The sequence below is a fragment of the Chiloscyllium plagiosum genome, unplaced genomic scaffold, assembly GCF_037043375.1.
Source record: "Chiloscyllium plagiosum isolate Xiang-an unplaced genomic scaffold, Cpla_swu_hap1 HiC_scaffold_27, whole genome shotgun sequence".
NCBI lineage: Eukaryota > Metazoa > Chordata > Chondrichthyes > Orectolobiformes > Hemiscylliidae > Chiloscyllium > Chiloscyllium plagiosum.
Genome location: NW_028270165.1, coordinates 7,388,314 through 7,407,491, shown reverse-complemented (window position 1 = coordinate 7,407,491; position 19,178 = coordinate 7,388,314). Strand labels below are relative to the sequence as shown.

Genomic DNA, 19,178 nt, shown 5'->3' with positions numbered 1-19,178 from the left:
CGGTAATCCGTCCCATCGCTGCAAATCCTGCTTTATCCTCTCCAGTAATTGTACATAGTTAGCTTTATACAGCTGGTGGAAGGCAGTGGTAATATAAATTCCCAAATACAAAAACCCTTTTGACGACCATCTAAACAGGAACTGCATTCCATCCCTCAGATCAGGCACCTCCACTAATTCTCCCACCCCCCCCCCCCCCCACCCACCATCGGCATGGCTTCTGATTTTGTACAGTTGATCCTGCAGCCTGAAAAACTGCCAAATAAATTAATTGTTTGAATCAATCGAGGAACGGACTCCTCCAGATTGGCCAAGAACAAAAGGATGTCATCAGCATATGGGGTAATCTTATGTTCCCCCATTCCCACTCCTGGCGCCACTATTTCAGGATCCCTCCTGATAGCCTCAGCTAATGGCTCAATTGCCAAGGTAAATAGCAGCGGTGAAAGAGGACATCCCTGTCGACTACCTCTCCCAGTATTAAAGTTATCTGACTTAGTGCCATTTGTGATGACTGCTGCCTTAGGATCATTATACAACACCACCACCCATCTCGCAAAGGTTGCCCCCAGACCAAAGCGCTTGAGGACCACAAACAGGTACAGCCATTCTATCTGGCCAAATGCCTTTTCTGCATCTAGGGAGGCCACTGAACCCAGGATCAACCTTTGCTGGCATACCTGCACTATGTTCAGTACCCTCCTGATATTGTTGGAGGAGCTACGGCCCTTAACAAAACCCATCTGATCTTCTTTCACAATACAGAACAACACCTTTTCCAACCTCAGGGCCAGCGTCTTGGGTAGAATTTTAAAATCTACATTCAACAGTGAAATGGGTCTGTATGAAGCACATTCTTCGGGCTCTTTCTCCTTCTTTAAAATGAGGGAGATACTAGCCTCCCTAATCCTGTGCATATGAATAGCTATACATCCCCAGAGGTGGCACCACCAACACATTTATGAATTCCTTATAGAATTCACTTGGGAATCCATCTGACCGCGGTGCTTTGCCACCTTGGAGATGCTTTATTGCATCCTGCACCTCATGTATCGTCAAAGGCGTATTCAAAAGGAAACCTGTTCCGCGTTTTTACTAGGGAGGTGCAGGATCTAAAAAATGGCCTGCATTCTCGCTGCACTGTGTTCATCTCCCTCCGACCGATATAACCCTGCAAAGTATTCCCTAAATCTAACATTAATCTTCTTTAACTCACGGGTAACTGTGCCAACCTTCTCTCTAACAGACATAATAGATTGGGAAGCATTTTCTTTCTCGTCATATATCTACCTGGCTTATCTCCAAATTCAAACAATCTTTGTTGAGCAAAGCATACATTTTTTTTCCCAGTGTGTGCAATGAGTTGGGAGCAGCCCGGAGAGCTGCAGCTTGACCAGTGAAGGCCTATTATATTATACTTCCTCAGCTATCTGCAGACGGGTCTCCAACATCTGTTGTTGCTCCTTCCTCTGCGTCCTTCTAGTCGTTGAATAAAAAATAATCAGGCCTCATAAATATGCCTTAGTGGCCTCCTCCAGTATTTCCGGATTACTGGCCGTACCCGAGTTGATATCCCAGAAGGCTCTGAACTCTTGTGATGTACTCAACAAATTTGCTATCCCTTAACAGGAATGGGTCCATGCACCAGTGCTGTGCATCCGTTCCACCACTCTTGATTTTACCATCTAATTACACTGGAACATGGTCTGAGACAGCTATATTGCCAATTTCACCAGCCAATGTTCTGTCCAAGCAATCCAATGGCATTAAAAATTGTCAGTTCCCATGTGGTACTTACATGGGTTGGAAGCTGCCCCGATTGTGGGAAGGTGTTCACTCGCTCCTCCCACCTCGTGATTCACCGGCGGGTCCAGAACCGCCCCAAATGTGGGAAGGCCTTCAGCGATTCCTCTGGTCTGCTGGCCCACTGGCGGGTCCACACCGGCGAGAGGCCATTCACCTGCTCTGTCTGCGGGAAGTACTTTACACGCTTTCCGACCTGCTGAAGCACCAGTGGGTCCACACTGGGGAAAGGCCCTTCAGCTGCTCTGTGTGCGGGAAGGGCTTTACCCAGGCCTCCCACCTGCTGACACACCGGTGGGTCCACACTGTAGAGAGGCCGTTCACCTGCCTCGAGTGCGAGAAGGGCTTTGCTGTCTCCTTCACTCTACTGACGCACCAGCGGGTCCACACTGGGGGGAGGCCGTTTGCCTGGCCCGAGTGTGGACAGAGGTTCACAATTTCCTGCAGCTTGAACAAGCACCAGCGGAGGCACCAATGCTCCCAACAATCAGATTCTGCCGGTAACGCTGCTGAGGGTCACTCCCAGGACTGAACCTCCTGCCCTTTCTGACAGTGGGGGTAGTGGGAGAGTTGGTAGGGTTTTTTGTTTTCTACTGGGGGAGTGGAGGGGGAAGGGGGGGGTGGTGTCTCCGTGGTTAGCACTGCTGCCTCATAGTGCCAGGGACCCAGATTTGATTCCATCCTCAGGGTGACTGTCTGTGTGCAGTTTGCATGTAATTCCCCCCCTGTGTCTGCGTGGGTTTCCTCTGCGTGTTGCAGTGTCTTCCCAAAGTCCAAACGTGCGCATGTTTGGGTGAATTGGCCAAGCGAAATAGTCCCATAGTGTTCAGGAATGTGTAAGTGTGGTGCATTAGTTAGGTGTAAGTGCAGAGTGATGGGGTAGGAGAATGTATCTGGGTGAGTTACTCTTCAAAGGTCGCTCTGAACTTGTTGGTCAGAAGGGCTTGTTTCCACACTGTCGTGATTCTATGGTTCTGTGAATATTGCTTCCAGTGGGCGCTGCTGCTCATTGAGCCCAGGGCCAGCACAAACCTAAGACCACAAGACCATTGGAGCCGAAGTTAGGATATTTTGACCCATCGACTCTGCTCCACCATTTGTTAGAGACAAAATAAAAAACTGCAGATGCTGGAATCTAATATAGATAAGCAGGAGGCTGGGCACAACAAGGCAGGCAGACCAGGAGGTGGAGAAGGCAGCATTTCAGGTATTACCCCTCAGGACTGAAGAAGGGTTCTACCCGAAACGTTGACATCTCCATCAGAAGTGATTTAACAGTTTGAACGAGAGGGCATAGGTTTAGAGTTAGAGGGGAAAGATTTAAAAGGGACCTAAAGGGAAAACGTTTCAATCAGTGTGGTGCGTGTATGGAACAAGCTGCCAGAGGAAGTGGAGGAGGCTGGTAGAATTTAAAAGACATTTGGTTGGGGACATGAATAGAAAGGGTTAGAGGGATTTGGGCCAAGTGCTGGCAAATGGGACTAGATTAATTTAGAATATCTGGTCAGCGTGGACGAGTTGGACTGAAGGATCTGTTTCCGCGCTGTACTTCTATGACTACTGGTCCTGAGGTAAGTTTAGAATTGAGTAACTTTGAATAATTCAATCTTGTTGAATTCACCTCCTGGAAGGTTTCAAATGAACCCCTCCAAGCGATATGATTTAACTATACCGAGTTGGATAAAGTATCCCATTAAGTACAACATGAATGCGTAGTTGAAGAAGTTGAAGTCAGAAGTCACACAACACCAGGTTACAGTCCAACAGGTTTATTTGAAATCCCAAGCTTTGGGAGCATTGCTCCTTCATCAGTGCTGCTCCTTCATCACTTCACCTGATGAAGGAACAGTGCTTCGAAAGCTCATGAGTTCAAATCAATCTATTGGGATTGTCACCTGGTGTTGTGTGACTTCTGACCTGTCCACCCCCAGCACCTCCACATCAGAGTTGACGAATGAGATCAGATTTGATTCAGCATGATTTAGTGAGATATTCATCTGGATGTCCTTATGCCTGAAACATCGATTCTCCTGCGCCTCGGGTGCTGCCTGACCTGCAGTGCTTTTCCAGCACCACACTCTCAACTCTGATCTCCAGCATTTGCAGTCCTCACTTTTTCCTGGTTCATGTGGAAACTCAACACTGTCAGAGTTACAAAGAGACGCCAGTCATCGAGTACTATAGCACAGAGACAGGTCCTTCAGCCCAAACCGATCAATGCTGACCAAAATGTTTGTCAACACTAACCTCATTTCCCTGCACTTGGCCCATATCCTTCTAAAGCTTTGCTATCCATGTATTTGTTGAAACGCCTTTTCAATGTTGTTAATGTACCTGCTTCAACCACTTCCACTGGCAACTGTTTCCCCAGGCGAACAACACTCTGTAAATATTTTGCCCCACATCTTTTCTTCCATCTTTCTCCTCTCACCATAAAAACGTGTCCTTGCTCTTGAAATCCTCCCCCGAGGGAAGAGACAGCTACCGTTAACCCAACTCTACCCCTCATGGTTTGGAAATATTGCCTCTCAACTTCCTCTGCTCCAGTGGAAAAACATCCCAGCCTATCCAGCCTAAATTCTAATTTGATAATAATGGCAGTGATGATTTTGGCTGTGTGTGTGTCAAGGATCTCTCATTTCTAAGCCAATGCTGTGCCTCTTAAGTTCACCTGATCTTAAAACGAATGGCACCCCATTCATTTAAAATGTCCATGTTTTCTGTGCAAAGTCGGTCCTGGTCAGGAAATAGGCAGTGGTGTCTTATATTCCCGTAGACTTCTTGTGACCGGGTTCATATGCTCTGTTTTGTGATGTATGAGTAAATCTTCAGAACAAATGATTAATGCAGACCTTTATTCATGTCTCATTATTAAAAACACTTTCTCCATTTACAGATGTGATTGAGAAGCTTCTCCCAATGAATCTTTGACTGATAACAGCATTTGTCAGGCTTTTGAAAGTCACTGCAGCTCTGTCACAGCACAGGGGAGGGCTCTTTCAGACAGAACGCGTCATGCAGAAAATTCTCCCACATTAGTCGAGCAAAGTTGACGTCTTTTTAAGACATTGTGAAACTTGAAAGGGTTGAGAAAAGGTTTGGAAGGATGTTGCCAGGGCTGCAAGGTTTGAGCTACAGGGAGAGGCTGAATACGCTGGTACTATTTTCCCTGAAGCTTTAGAGTCAGCCAGAAACATCTGTTGAATCAGAAAACATCTCTTCCTGCAGCAGCTTCAGACAGACTGCTTGCTAAAATCAAAAGCAGGGGAAAAGAATGGGACAAATGCCCTTTCATCGTAGAAGTGTTTTAGAAGAAAAAATGTCAAACCCTTTTCCCGGATTATTGCCTTAGCCAGTATCTGTTAACCATTAGCAAAAACCTTAATCCTAGATGAATGGGAAGCCTTTTACAACCCCTCCTGAAAATAAACCAACAACGTAATCTTAAAGTAGCAACATGATCACAACAAAAAGCACTTGAACTGAAACATTTGTTACAAAAGGCTGTACAGTTAGCAGGACAAGAAAACGGTTTTCAATTTCACCAATCAATTTAAATCAGCCGCATTGGCTACCAAAAATTTACTAAATTTAAATCCTAAAGTTTTGACAACAGGACAATCCTATCATAAAGAATTGGCGCTCTCAGTCATCTGTATATTAGAGAAAGCATCATTTAGAAAAACAGAGAAGGGCATTCCTGACAGAGGAATCGGAGGAGGCATCCCCGACAGAAGATGGCACAGAATATTCCAGAAGACACATAACCTGGTTGTAATCTGAGAGATTAAATTCTTTTTTGCGTTATCTGAGTGGGACATGTATTGATTGGAACAGCATACCAGAAGAATCTTGATTTATTCCAGAATACCCAATAGTTCGGACGGATTTATTCAGTTTGTTAGTAGTTTTGTTCATTTGTTCACCGTGAGAGTTGGCTAAATAAATTGCTGATTGTCGATTTTAAAGTGTCAGGGATTTACTTTTAACACTACAGCAGGTTACACCACTTATCACACTGACTTTACAGATTAAAGGGCAACGTGCCACTCTTTGGACGTTTCAGTTTGAGCTCTTGGTGAGTGGGGTGGGTGGGTTCAGCCTTCGCTTTGTAACTGTATTGATGACATTCTCTTGAATGCAATGGAGTCAATATTAATCCCAGCATCTTGGTGTGGTTTTGGGTGAATCACCTTAATTTGGCTCCTGACTCAGAAACCGCACAGAGAATCAACTGCTGAGACAATGATTTGCACTTTATTGCATGTAGCAACCACAAATAAAACCCCTCAAGTTCATTCAGCTTCACCCCCCACCAAACGTGGCTATCACCCAGTTGATGGCTGAATTTATCTGGGTTTCCACCGACAGTGCCCATCTCTGGAAGTGTCCAGGGGTTTGATGCAGTCTTATTCTTCTAAGTACTGCTGCTACTGCATCATTCTGGAGTTGAATTTTGGTGGCGTTTCCTCAATTTCAAATCTGTGGTGTGAGTTTTTTTTAAAGACTCTAACATCACCTCACATTGCTGGAGACCTCAGGTCTGCAGCTTACCTTCTTATCCTTGAGGGTCAGCTATCTGTTTGAAACAGCCTGCCCTGCAATTAACCCCTCTATGTCAGGGCTTTCCTTCGACAGGCAGAATTAATTGTCCTTTTGTCACACCATTATTAAACAACATTATCTTGCCTGTCCCAAGAAACAACTTATTGTGTTGCCTCCTTCTTTCCATGGATGTTAACTAGCAGAAATTAAGCCATTTATTGTATTGAATCTGCTCTGCCATTCAATCATGGCTGATATCTTTCTTAACCCCATTTTCCCTATCACCTTTGAGACTCAATGGGCTGAATGGCCTAATTTCACTTCCTGTGGTGTCACAGTTTCTCGTCCGCCCTTTCGTTTCTTGGTCCAGAATGAGTTATTGTTGACTCGTTAAGTTTGGGAAGCTCTGGAGTTTACAGGTGCACACCACGCTCCTCTCTGCCTCCTCCCAGAATAACGATTCCTCCTGAGATACTGGCAGTTCTTGAGATCCCTGGATATCCCGGAATACAAATCAGTGTGTCTGGAGGTCTCTGCTGCTACCCTGGAACAGAAGGATTATGGGGAGAAAATTCAGAAATCCAAAGAGCAAAGAGACTTGGGACTTCTAGCCCAGGATTCTCTCAAGGTAAACTTACAGGTTGAGTCAGTAGTTAGGAAGGCAAATGCAACAATGGCATTTATTTTGACAGGACTTGAATATAAAAGCAGGGAAACACTTCTGAGGATCTGTCAGGTTCCAGTCAGGCCACAATTGGAGTACTGTACACAGTTTTGGGCTCCATATCTCAGGAAGGATATACTGACCCTGGAACATGTTCAGAGGAGGTTGATGAGAAAGGTCCCAGGATTGAAAAGCTTAACATATGAAGAACATTTGAGGATTCCGGGTCTATACTCAATGGAGTTTAGAAGATGACAAGGGAACTAATTGAAACCTACAGCATACTGAACAGCTTAGACAGAGTGGATGTTGGGAAAATATTTCCATGGGTAGGAGAAACGAGGAGCCAGGGGCTCAGCCTTCAAGTAAAGGGAAGACCTTTTGGAACGGAGATAAGGAGAACTTCTTCAGACAGAGAGTGGTGTATCTATGGAATTCACTGCCCCAGAAGGCTGTGGAGGCCAGATCGTTGAATATATTTAAGATGGGGATAACGAGGTTCTTGAATATCAAGAGGATCGAATGTTACGGGGAGAAAGGGGTTGAGAAACTCATCAGCCATAATTGAATGGTGGAGCAGACTCAATGGGTTGAATGGCATAATGTCTGCTCCTATAATCTTATGATATGCTGATGTGTGGAGGGGGTGAGAATGGGGGAAAAGCGATAAAAAGGGGAACACAATTAAGGTGAAGCTGGATACAGATACATAGGAAATACAAGAATTGTACGATAAATTTCAGACCACATAGAAGCACTGGCATACAGAGGGATCTGGCCATATAGATCTCCAAAAGTGGCAATACAGGCGGGTAACGAGATCAAGAAGGCACATAGCCTTGAGTGTAAGAGTTGGCAAGTTATGTTACAGCTATTTATTCCGGTCACACTCAGAATATTGCGTGCAGTTCTGGTCCCCACAATACTAGAAGGACATGGATGCTCTGGGAGAGGGTATAGAGAAGGTTCACTCGGACATTGCCTGGTCTGGAGGTCTCATTATGAGAAGAGATGGGATAAACCTGGATTATATTCACTGTAAAGATGGAAGCAGAGGGATGGCCACAACAAAATGATGAGACACACAGATTGACTGGACGGGGCGGCATGGTGGCTCAATCATTTGCACTGATGCCTCACAGCGCCAGGGACATTGGTTCAATTTCAGTCCCAGGTGACTGTCTGTGTGGAGTTTGCACATTCTCCCTGTGTCGATATGGTTTTCCTCCGGTTTCGTCTCACAATCCAAATGTGTAGGTTAGGGTGGAGTGGCTATGCTAAATTACCCCAATGCCCAGGGATTGGCAGGTTAAATTGGATTGTCCGTGCTTAAATTGCCCCACAGTGTTCAGGAATGTGAAAGTTAGGTAAATGTCGAGTAATAGGGGTAGGGAAATGGGTCTGTGTGGATTATTCTTTGGATGTTTGGTGTTGGGCCAGATAGTCTGTTAGATAGTCAGATGCTCCCCCCCTCCCGCCCCACCAGGGTGGAAAGGTCAACGACAAGAGGGCACAAGTTCAAGGCGAGAGGGGTACAGTCTGCGGGAGAATTGAAAGGGAAGATTTTTCACACAGTTGGATGGTGGATGCCTGGAATCCATTGCCAATGGATGTAGTGGTAAGAGGCACCTTAGCAACACTTAAGGTGTATCTGGATAGACACATGAATGGGAGAAACCACGCAACGGCAATAAATAGCAGGTCTAAGTTAGGATTAAGAATTGGCACAGGCTTGGGTGGGGAGGGGCTAGGGGGTAAAGTGAACTTTCAGGGGATACCTGTATGCTGATGAAGGGGTGGGTGGAGGCTCAGGTGGAGCATAAACACTGACAGAGGCCAATTGGATCGACTGTGCTGGAGACTCAATGGGACAGAGACAAATGTATCGATTTCAGATCTACCTGCACTTCAGCCGCTTCTGTGGACTGTTTCCGTAGGGAAGGTGCAATCCCAGGCTCAGAGAGCGTCAGCCCCCACTGGAAGTAAAATGGGTGACAGAGCGGCCATTCAGCATAAAGGAACCCCTTACCCCTCCCACCTCACCCACTAAACAGGGTTCAAGATGTGACTCTCAGCAGCGGTAACAGCAGAGTCCAACCTGAATCCCTGCGCCATCTCACTTGTGAAGTTGCTGGTGTCTCCACAAGTTGTACGACTGGATGAAGCCCTTCCCACACACTGGACAGGTGGACGGCCGCTCCTTGGTGTGGATGCGCTGGTGTTTGCGCAGGGTGAAGGAATCACATAAGATATTGCTCCACACGGGACAGGTGAACGGCTTCTCCCCAGTGTGGACGCAGAAACTGAGCAGCAGGTGATACGACTGGGTGCAGCCCTTCCCGTACACGGAGCAGGAAAACGGTTTCTCCCCGGTGTGCATCCGCTGGTGCGGCAGCAGGTGGTGTGACTGAGTGAAGCCCTGCCCACACACGGGACAGATGAACGGGTTCTTGCTGGTGTGGACCCACTGGTGGGCCAGGAGGTGGTGTAACTGAGTGCAGGTGAACAGCCGCTGCCCGGTGTGCAAACGCCAATAATCTCCAGCGCAAATGGCGAAGGGAAACCATTCCCACACTCCCCACATTTCCACGGTTTCTCCATGATGCAGGTGCCCTCGTCTGTCTCAGACCTTAACAATCTGTTGAAAACTTGCTCACGCTTACAGCATGTGTGTGGTGTTACTGGTGAACCCCCTGATAATTGGAACACTCTCATTCAGTCTGTAAAGCTTGTTCCAGTCACTACTCGGGTGTGTGGGTATGTGAGACTCTGAGTTTCCAGTCACACTGACGTTTAAAACCTAACTAAGCAGACAGACCTTCTCCCCTTTCTTTTCAAGGCCATCAATATCCACGTCCTCGTGAATCAAGTGACTGTCAGACTTTGATGTGATGTTTGGTCTGAGATTTCTACCGCCAAATTCTTCTCTTGTAATATTCCTGTGAAGTGATTGCAAAGGTCATCACAGTCAGTCCATGATAGAAAGTCTGAACGTAATTCTCGTTACTGTGGAACATTCTTTCCTCTCAATCCCAAAGATCTTTGCTCGATCTTTATGTAACCGTAAACCAACAGGGTTATGTGGCAGACTGCATACCTCCACGAAGAGTTCACATGGACTCAAGTTGCAAATGGACCTCTGTAGTGCAGTATTGACACTCTTACTGAAGATCTACAATATGCTGCAGTACGATATTACAAGTCCAGGAACAACTGCAAATCAGATAAAATCTTTTCAGAAGTTGGACCATGAACTTCTGAAGCTGCTGCTGCTCTTCCTCTCCCTCTCTGAATGAAGATTGATCTTCACCCAGACTGCAACTTCCTTCCTCTGTCCAAATATTTGTGAACACATCCCTTTTTTTGAAGGATGGCATGTTTTCTGATCATCACAATTAAAGGGGTGTCTTCCCCCAGATATGCAAAGGGGCAGTCAGTCAGGGGAGGGCAGGGTCACGTCTTGTGTTGTGTGGAATCTGTGACAGCTGCAACAATTCATCCCAACTCCTGTACTCAGTGCTCTGACTGATGAAAGCAAGCATGCCGAAAGTCTTCTTCACTGCCCTGTCTACCCATGACTCCACTTTCTAGGAGCTATGAACCTGCACCCTTACATCTCGTGGTTTGAAATACTGCATAGGAAACATATTTGGTGCTTGTTGGTATGTATTATTATTTGGTGCTTATCTCGACTCTAATTCGGTATTTTATACTGAATGCCATGATTGATGAAGGTCAGTGTGCCCAAATTTTCTACCTGTGACTCCACTTTCAGAGAACTGTGAACATGTACTCCAAGATCCCTCTGTTCCACTACACTCCTTAAGGTCCTACCATTCACCATGAAATTCCTACCTTGATTTGACTATACAAAATGTAAGACCTCACACTTATCTATATTAAACTCCATTTGCCATTAACCTTAAACCTATGCCATCTAATTTTGGACTCCCCCACCCCAAGAGAAAAGACCTTGCCTATTTACCCTATCCATATCCCTCATGATTTTAAAAATGCCTTTAATGTCACCTCTCAGCTTCCAAAGCTCCAGAGAAAATAGCTCCAGTCTATTCAATCTCTTCCTGTAGCTCAAACCCTCCAACCCTGGCAGCATCCTTGTAAATGTTTTCTGACCCTTTCAAGTTTCACAACACCCTTCCTGCAGCAGAAAGCACAGAATGGCATGCAGTTTTGCAACAATGATGGAACCAATGTCCTCTCTGAAGAGGATTTTAAAACAATATTTATAACTACAAGCAAATCAGGTTAGTTGGGCATGACTTTCCCATAGTTTCGGTTGTCCTTCATTAACCTATGCTTTATAATATATATGAAAATATTTTGAGGGATGGAATTGTTGCTAGCACGTCCAACATTTGCTCCCCATCCCTCATGGCCTTTGGACTGAGCAATAGGCTACATGCTAGAAGGCAGTTGAGAGTCAACCACATTGTAGTAGGTCTGGAGTCACATGATGTGAGCGTGTGCACGCGTGTGTAGAGTTGTGAGTGGTAGATTTCCCTCCCTAAAAGAACACTTTCACAACACTCTGTAATGATTGGACAAAAACAACAGTTCTGGCAGCATCTATGAGGAGACGACAGTGTTACTGTTTTGAGCCCGGTTGCCCTTCAAAATTAGGCTGGATTCAAAACATTAACTGCTTTCTTTCCACAGATCCTGCCAGACCTGCTGCATTTCCTCAGCAACTGTGCCTTTTGTTTCTGATCTCCAACAGCTGCAATTCATTGTCTTAGCCAATAATGGTTTCCTGGTTGCCAGTACAGAGACAAATTCTCATTTCCAGATCTTTTTATTCGTTGAAAATAAAGTCCACTAGCATCCATGATGGGATTTTAATTTTTGTTCTCAGAAGGCCGAGATCTCTGGGCTACTTAACCAGTATCACGAGATCACAATCTTCCCTTCACTGACAGTGACATTGATAATCTTGTCCTGAATATTTTTCATTATTCATTCATGGAACGTGACACTTGGTCTCCCAAAAAATAACCAAGTGCCAATTCAGAGGGCAGTTAAGAGTCAACCACATGACTTTGGATCAAGAGTGACACATTCACCAAACTGGGAAAGGACTGAAGATTTCCTTCCTTAAAAAAGGTTATTAGTGAAAGAGAGGTACTTATGACAATTGATAAGATCACCAAAGCAGCGATAAGTTAATATTCCAGATACATAAATTGATTTCAAATTGCATCGGGGCCATAGCAGCATCAATTTGAAACTCCAGATGTTAAATCCAGTAACAATGCCCAAATGCTACCAAAAACCCTACAATCTCTAGGCTTCTCAACACTGACTGGTCTGTAATTGCCAGTTGCATCCTTTTCCTCCTTACTATTTACTATTCAATTCAGCCCATTGAGTTGACTCTGCCATTTATTCAGATCACGATTATTCTGGGAAACATTTACTCCATTTTGCTGCCATTTCCCTATAATCCTCAATTTGCTTAATGATTAAAAAAAATATATCTCAACCTTGAATGCACGTAACAACCCAGGCTCAACAGCCCTCTGTAGTATCAAGTTCCACAGATTTACTGCCCTCAGGAGAAATTCCTATCTGTCCTAAACATGCAATCTCCTATTTGGAGATTACTTCCTCTGGTCCCAGACTCACCCACTTTTCCACGTCTAGCCTGGCAAGCCTCCTCAGAATCTTGTACGTGACAATAAGGTTACCTCTAATTCTTCTAACTTCTAATAAGCACAGGTCCAACCTATTCAGTTCTCCTCATAAGACATTCTTTCCATCCCTGGTATCATCATGGTCAACCTTCTCTGGCCTGCCTCCAATGCCAATATATCTTTCCTCAGGTAAAGGCCCCTAAACTGTTCACAGTATTCAGTTGTGGCCTGACGAATGCCTTACATAGGTTCACTATAACCTTCCTACATTTCTACTCTATTGAAAAGGCCAACCTCCCATTTGTCTCCCTTTTCCTCACTGAAATTGGATGAAGAGATTCGTGGACGTGATTCCAAATCCCTCTATTCTAAAGCTTTCTCCATTTAATATTCAGTTCTTCACCTCCTAACAAACTGTATTACCTCATTTTCCCATCTGTCAAGCTTTCGCTCATTTGCTTAACCTGTCTCTCTCCCTCTCCAGATATCTAATGTCATCCTCAGCACCTGCTTTCACATCAACTGTCTCTTCTGCAAATTTAGCAATAGTACCTTCACTTTACTTATCCAAGTAATTCGTGTATATATTGTAAATAATGTTGCCCCCAGCGCTGATCCCTGTGGTACACCACTAGTTACAAGTTGTCATCCTGAACATGCCACTTACCACAACTGTGGTAGTTAGCCAATCATCTATCCATGCTAACATAAAGCCTCCCAACACCGTGGGCTCTTTGCTTACTATTTCATGAGATGTGAATATCATTGGCTGTGCCAACAACTCTTCCCAAACTGACCTTGAAAAGGTGGTGCTGATCTGCTTCTTAAATTGCTTCACAAATATGGTGTGGACTGTAACAATGGTGAGGAGTGAGTTCCAGCATTTTGGTCAATAACAAAGAAACAATGCGATATATCTTGCAGTCGGAATCCTGTGTTCACACTTGTCTGTTCTTGGTGGTTGAGGTCATGACTTGGAAGGTGCTTTTGAAGAACCACCACTCATGCAATCAAGCCAGACTGATAGATTGTGGCCCGAGACTCTGCCATTTTGACTTCCCTCATCAATCTACATTCTTTCCAGCGAAGTTTCAGTCTCAAACCGCCACGCAATGCCATCTGTTATGGCTTAAAAGATAAGAATACACATGATTACCAACCATATTTTGGGTTGTATAAATCTTTGCCTGCCAGAATTATTTTCCAAAAAACTTTAATTAAACTGGGTGACTGCATGAAATGGTTTGTTGGTCAGATTATAATCATCATCCTCAAAGGAGACAACGCCAGTAATACCATTTAACTCGTCTTTTTGTTTAAAAAGCACAAGTTCTTGATTTATTTTTATAACTTACTGGCATTCACACCTGCACATTCAATGTCAAACTCAGACAACATAAATGAAATTACACCATTACAACAATCCAACAGATTAATTAATAATACACAGTGAATACAAGGCTGATTAATGTGAAATTAAATTTGACTGAAAATGTAAAATCGAGATGAGAGATAACAAATGGGGAAAGGGCAGAAGGCAAGAAATGCAGCAGCATAGAATGTGCTCCTCCAGGGAGTGTATTTTACCAACTACAACTGCTAAATATAAACAAACACTCTGACATGATCCTCCGGTTTTAATGTAAATCATACTCCCATACAGTAGGAACCATATAAATAAGTTAATAGATACAAGCCTTGAGCAAATCCAGCCTCCAGCCGGGCCCCCCGCTTCTTGGAGCTCAGAGAGGGGTTCCCACTCATTCATTCAACAGGAGAAGGCTCAATTTATTGTAATGGGCACGGAGGGTACAGTGGTCGTGTCTCATGTTGAGGAGGAAGCTGTTTCCTCTCATTCAACAGAAGTGGACCTATTTACTAGAGTTCTTTTTTGTGGTGCAGCTGTAGTCTCCCATAGAGCCCTGAGGCTCAGGTTCAAATCCCACTGCTCCAGTGTGTGTAATAACATTACTGCCCAAGTCACGTGCCAATTGGCATAGGGATAAGAAAATTAGGGAAGTAAACACGTCAACCTGTTCAATGCTATCTGCAATCATTTCACTTCCTGTCCCATTCGTAATCCATGGAGCCCAGCCTCGTTTACCGAAGGTTCTTTTTGAGAAGTTTAATCGGGCATTTTTGCACAAGTCAAGTTAAGAAAGCCGGGATCTCTCGCAAGACTGCGCGGTGGACAACAATTGTAATTCTCGGCGGGGAGGCTGAATTATGAATTCACTAATAGCCTCCCCTAAGCGATGGTGCAGTCCACGCCAATGCCGGTCTCTGTGGCGCAATTGGTCAGCGCGTTCGGCTATTAACCGAACGGTTGGTGGTTCGAGCCCACCCAGGGGCGCTGTGTTCGCTTTTCTTCCTTGGCTTCGAAGCTCAACGCTTTTAATGGGGTCAGGAAAATGTTCCCCAAACGGAAATCCTCTCCACAAAGGGGTTTCTGAATTGAATTAATGTCTATCGTAAGGGACTGTGGATTCTGAGAAGCCGAGACAAAAAGAGAAACTCGGCAGGTTTGACAGTACCTGTTGGAGAAAACAGAATTTTGAAATTTTGTCTCTGATTCTCTTTCCACAGATGTTGCCTGACCTGCTGAGTTCCTCCTGCAATTTCTCGTTTTGTTTTTAACGGAAATTTCATTTCACCTTTTGGGATGAAACACCTCGACTCGCCATGTGCAGATATTTCACCCTTTCGAATCACTGTGAAGTGATTGGATTCAAACAAACTCTGCGATGATTCACTCTTTCTCAGCTCCACAGGCAGACAGACCTGGGAAGTGAAGCTGTCAGTGTGGTTCTGTATTCGTGGGCCGAGTGGTTAATGCGATGGACTTGAAATCCATTGCGGTTTCCCCACGCAGGTGTGAAACCTGCCGACTGCAAAATGAGAAATGTCGTCGAAAAGAAAGGGAGCTTGCTCCCCGGCTTCTTCTTTAAGATTCAAATCAGTGGAGGGGGAAAAATATTTCACTCACATTGGGACTGGTGGGAATCTGCAACCCACTGCCTGTTCGGGTGGAACAAACAGATACCCACAGAGCTTCGTTTGAGGCTGTGAGCAAAGTGTTTGGAAATGAGACTAGAACAGTGAGGGGCATGAAATCGTGATCGAAATGAAGCAGGCACCTGAGGACAAGGATGTTTCATTTGCCAGTGAAAGATACTGCTTCACAAAGTTGGGCCTGTGGAAGGGAAGCAGTGACGGTGATTATCTTTGGTTGTTCACCTTGTGAAGGTTCCCATTGCTGCGCATGTCTGTATAACGTCAGAACTCTGCAGCATGGCGGCGTCAGGTCCGCACAGGGGCGGGGCGCAATGGATGACGCATCTGACCCCACCTACCTGTTTGAAATGCAGCTCACAGCTTCTTCACACACCCCAATTAATCTTTCTCATTGTCCTGAAGCCGGCATACGGTTTGAAATCCCGATCTGCGGGCATGAGAATCTTTTCACTGTCTCGCGTCAGTAAGTGTCCCCGAGAACATCAGAGTCACGTCACAGCGCTGTCAGATGAGGGGAAGCTGAAATAGCCCCACACGCTGCTCACGGGCACATTTTACTTTCCCCAATTCACCGCCCCAACCACTGCGGCTCCTGGGAGTGGAAAGGAAACAATCACCAAAACCCAGTCTTAGCTTTGTGAATCTTCAGAAAATCAGCAAACGTTCATCCCTTCGGATTTTCTATCCTGGGCTGACAGGGATGGGTTTTGTCACTCTTTTGTAGGACATTGTAAGTGGATGTTTTGCAGAAAAGCACCACAATGCGATCTGATTAATCAGGTCCTGGATGTTTTCGGTCTTTGAATGAAAGTGTTGTGCTCCAGAACTTTGTTGTTCACAGTTTATAATACTTATCTTCCTAGACCCCTGTATCACTTATCGAACATGTTTAATTTGCGTCTTGTAATCCTTTCACTGTCTGCTAATGAGGATAGCGTTTCCGTGTTTTACCTAAATTATCTTGACCTTGCATACCTCAACCCTCAAGCTAATTTCACGAGAAACCTTCTCCAGTTCAAAAGCCAACTGTTAATGATGGCTCTGCTTCTTGTCACGTATCCAATTTCAGATCGATGCTGTTAATTCCCCTTTTATTCCTTCAGATCCAGGTTTCGCTCACGGGGCTAGAACAGAACTGTCACCAAATACATTTACCAATCTACGTTCATCTATCGATTGTATTAGCATCATCAACACTTCTCATCAAAATAATTCGAGAGACTTTCATCACAATTTTCTGTGAACAGTTCTACATTAGCTTTGCTGAATGAACCCCAAATTTCTTGAAGTGGCTCCTTATTTTCGGCCCTGATTATTAATCTCTCTACGCATAGGAATGGATCCTTCCCACCCGTTCTATCACTCATCAATGTGTGTAGTTCAGTTCGATCTCCCATCAGCCTCCTCTGTCCTGATCAAATCCAGGGGAACAGGATACGTTGGGGCTATGGCGCGGACAGGACAAGCCCAATACTCACCTTTCCTGTTATAACCATTCCATGAGAAATTTTACACCACAACTTTGGGCGCTTAGCTGTGGCCGAACACTTAAGGTGTTGGCGTAGAGATCCTTTGGGGTTCCCCCGCCCAGTGTGGTAACCTGCTGACTATGCTTTCTTCGCTGGCGATTTTAAATGACTTCCTTTTGGTTGCATTATCGCTCAAACTTCACAAAACCCGTCTCAATAAAGTCCCGTTTTCTCATGTCTGGGAATTGATTGCCATGCAGGAAACTCCGTTTCTGAACAAACAACGTACCAGCCTCACAACGTCAGCTCTGTTTACCTTTCCACAGATGCTTCTCGACCTGTTGGCTTTCTGCAGTATTCTCTGTGTTTATTAGGCACAAGTGTTGCTTTTCATTCAAGAACTTCAATCCCTGTCCTCTGGTAACTGACTCTGGTCAGTGGCAATTGATTCTTCTGATCATTAATCTGCCCATTCCCACCGCGTCTTCTCCTATCATTACCAACAGCCCCAGGAAATCTCCAGTTAACCTTCTTTGCTCCAAAGCGAACATTCCCAACCTTGGGAATGTCTCTCCAAAATGGAAATTCCTCATCCCTGGACATGACGCAAGGTGTATAATTGGGAAGAGATTTTGGCAAAATATTGTCAGTTAGGAAATGGAAAAATGTTCATGAAGCAAAACAGAAATCCCAGTCTCCAGCTTTGTGAATCTTCAGAAACTCTTTGGGAAGCGGATTGAGAGGAGAATGAAAGATGAACTGTCCCACTGAGCAGAGACAGTGCAGACACCGTCCCCTTGTGGAAGAGGCCGGGAGATTGACTCTGATGTTCTCGGGACATGAACTGATCTGAGACATTGAAAGAATTGTCGTTCCTGCACATCAGGAATTCAAATCCCTTCTCGCCTCCGAGCCAATGAGAGAACTCGGGAACAGGCAAAACACTGAAAGGCTCGAAGGGCGACGGCCCCGGAGTAAGAAAGCTAGTTCCTCCTGACATGGATGTGTCTCCAGCCTGTCCCCGGTGTCTCCACAATGAATGTCCCAGGCTTTATTATGGAAAAGTAAAACTGATAGACGACAACTGGAATTCAAGGCCGGGAGACTGAATTATGAATTCACTAATAGCCTCCCCTAAGCGATGGCGCAGCCCATGTCATCGCCTGTCTCTGTGGCGCAATTGGTCAGCGCGTTCGGCTGTTAACCGAAAGGTTGGTGGTTCGAGCCCACCCAGAGGCGATGAGCTTCTGGTTGCCTGTCACTTTAACACGCCACCCTGTTCCCTGGCCCACATCTCTGTCTCCGGCATGCAGCAGTGTTCCAGCAAAGCTCTGCTCCAGATGGAAGACCAGCGCCTCATTTACCGCTTGGAGTCCTCCAGTCTTCAAGATCGAGTTCAATATTATTTGGACCCGAACTCCCCCATGCCCTTGATCCCTACCACACCCACACGAGGCCGTGTTATCACATCGTCTGCTGTTACACACGACTTATTGTTAGCCAGGAATAGTCTCCATTAACAGTTAGTCACCCTCCTACACAGATCGTTATTCTCTCCTTTGTCCCTCCAATGTTCTCCCTCTGAACTCGTGGCAAAGAGAGCAATGTGGATTGACATCCCTGAGCCCGCTCTTTGTCCCATCTCCAGGAACCGGGTTCTCTCCACTGGCGGATAATTATACCACTTTGTTGTTGCGTTGACGTGAGGAGATTGTATAAATATAAACTTTTCTAAATCCCCACCTTCCGTTGATTGAACTGAGAGTTCACTCTGAATCACAACACGTGTCACAGCGCAATTTGAGGCCCACATTAGCTCTGCTGGTTCTCCACAGCAAGTAAATGAGAGTCTCTATTCGTATCATTCTCTTGCCTTCGCCCTGTAAATCGCCACATGGTTACTTTGGACATGACCACCGAATTCCCTTTTGTGTTCTTGAATCTGCCTCCTTGTCACGGTCAGACAGGGACAAGAAAGTGTTCTTCCTAATGTCACTTTTACTTTTTTTTTCCAAATGCCTTGAAATCTCT

General features: G+C 45.2%; 2 non-coding genes across 2 annotated transcripts; both read left to right on the top strand.

Annotated features, from left to right (window-relative positions):
- The first annotated feature begins 14,942 nt into the window (after positions 1–14,942).
- On the top strand, positions 14,943–15,016 carry trnan-auu (transfer RNA asparagine (anticodon AUU)). The gene has a single exon. It is a non-coding gene; the product is annotated as a tRNA-Asn (tRNA).
- A 3,296-nt stretch (positions 15,017–18,312) lies between these two features.
- On the top strand, positions 18,313–18,386 carry trnan-guu (transfer RNA asparagine (anticodon GUU)). The gene has a single exon. It is a non-coding gene; the product is annotated as a tRNA-Asn (tRNA).
- The last annotated feature ends 792 nt before the right edge of the window (positions 18,387–19,178 follow it).